We start from the raw sequence: 2,259 nt of genomic DNA, 5'->3' as shown, positions 1-2,259 counted from the left end.
CTTCTTCTTCTTCTTCTTCTTCTTCTTCTTCTTCTTCTTCTTCTTCTTCTTCTTCTTCGTCTTCCTCTTATTCTTATTCTTCTTCTTCTTTTTTCTTCCTCTTCTTTTTCTTCTTCTTCTTCTTATTCTTCTTCTTCTTCCTTTTCTTCTTCTTCATTACGGTGTGCTGACCTTCATTCGGCCGGAAGAACAGAAGCGTCCGCTCCACTACTGCCTCCTCCAAGTCCCGCTGCGAAGACCCTTCCCCGTTGCATTCTGCGCTCCTGTACATTGCGATCAAATACGTACCTCAGGTGTACTATGGGCACAGGTGGTTTTCTGTTATCCTTGCTTACAACCACGCTGTGTTTCTCATTAATCATCTATCTTAATTTATCTCCAAATTTTGTCATGGCCCATCCATCGAACGACCCCACCATCGTTGTGCCTCAAAGGATTGTTTATACCCAGACACAATTGGAAAGTAGGACAACTAAAAAGAATCTGAAAGTTTTTGCCTGATAGCTGTATCAGCGTAAAAAACATTGCAACACACAAACCAAATTTATTTTGTACACTTTTATATCTGTAAATATTTCTGGAAGTATTTGCCTGCTAGCTGTATCAGCGTAAGAAAATATTACAACACACAAACCAAATTTATTTTGTACCCTTTTAAAGGTGTAAATATTTCTTAACTCATATGAAATATAGATGCTTCTTCAAATAAACACATCATCTAACCAGACACGCGAGTAAATAATCCTAATTATTCATAAAGACACTACCCATTTGGCGGGATAAAAGAGTATCTGACTTGACAGAAGGGGGGTTTCTTCATATGAGTCTATGCATAAACTATTACATATGGGCATCATGAGCTTCATTAGTCCATCGCCTACATCCACTCAATGCATCTGGGTTTCCTGTGATGACATGAAGGTAATTGAATTAGAGTAAAAGGGAGCCGAATGAATCTTTCTGAGAGAAGCAGAAGTGAAAAATACATCAGTCGAATTACAGCAGCGAAAGATTTATTACACAACTATAAATTTTTACCTATCTAAAGACGCTAAGTATCACCGTACTTGCAGTGTCGTACATATTTTGTGTATACATATACATTGTCTGTATATGCATGTGTATATGTATAGGTATATATGTATATGTATATGTATATGTATATGTATATGTATATGTATATGTATATGTATATGTATATGTGTATGTATATGTATATGTATATGTATATGTATATGTATATGTATATGTATATGTATATGTATATGTATATGTATATGTATATGTACTGTATATGTATATTTATATGTATATGTATATGTAACTGAAGGCGGAGAAAATATACGAGGAATAATGGAAGAATTTTACTGCCTTAACGTTTCGACCCTTAGGGTCTTGATCACAAAGCATAACACAAAAGTATAACATGGACATTTTATACACATACATGTCACCTCACAGGGTGCCTAGGAAAGGTCGTGGTGCTCGGAACATTTGTCCGTTTGTTTTCATCAACTATCAATAAACTTGTAGCTCTTGCCAAACATATAAAACAATCTCTATGGTTGATGTTATTATTAGTATTAATATAGGCTGCTTCTATTGTTTTTCTTAATTTCTTTGTTGAACCTTTATTTATTATAATTATATTGTCCCAGTTCGGAAGGTGGTTATATGTATGTATGTGTCTTACTATAGAATTAGAAAGCCTGTGGGTTCTTACATCATTTTTGTGTTCATATAACCTTTTTTCTAATCCACGACCTGTTTCCCCAAAATATGAGGATGGGCACGACGACCTTTCCTAGGCACCCTGTGAGGTGACATGTATGTGTATAAAATGTCCATGTTATACTTTTGTGTTATGCTTTGTGATCAAGACCCTAAGGGTCGAAACGTTAAGGCAGTAAAATTCTTCCATTATTCCACGTATATTTTCTCCGCCTTCAGTTACATTTGTTATAGTTTAAATCAATATGTATATGTATATGTATATGTATATGTATATGTATATGTATATGTATATGTATATGTATATGTATATGTATATGTATATGTATATGTACTGTATATGTATATGTATATGTATATGTATATGTATATGTATATGTATATGTATATGTATATGTATATGTATATGTATATGTATATGTATATGTATATGAATATGTATGCAAAGTAGACCACTTGGAAAAAAGAAACTAACGAAGCGCAGCGCTTTCGTATATTACATCTTCAGTGCAAAAATACATAGTTAAA

Source organism: Oratosquilla oratoria, chromosome 6, assembly GCF_046742065.1.
Source record: "Oratosquilla oratoria isolate Oo_2021 chromosome 6, ASM4674206v1, whole genome shotgun sequence".
NCBI classification, from domain to species: domain Eukaryota; kingdom Metazoa; phylum Arthropoda; class Malacostraca; order Stomatopoda; family Squillidae; genus Oratosquilla; species Oratosquilla oratoria.
This window is presented reverse-complemented; position numbering follows the sequence as displayed.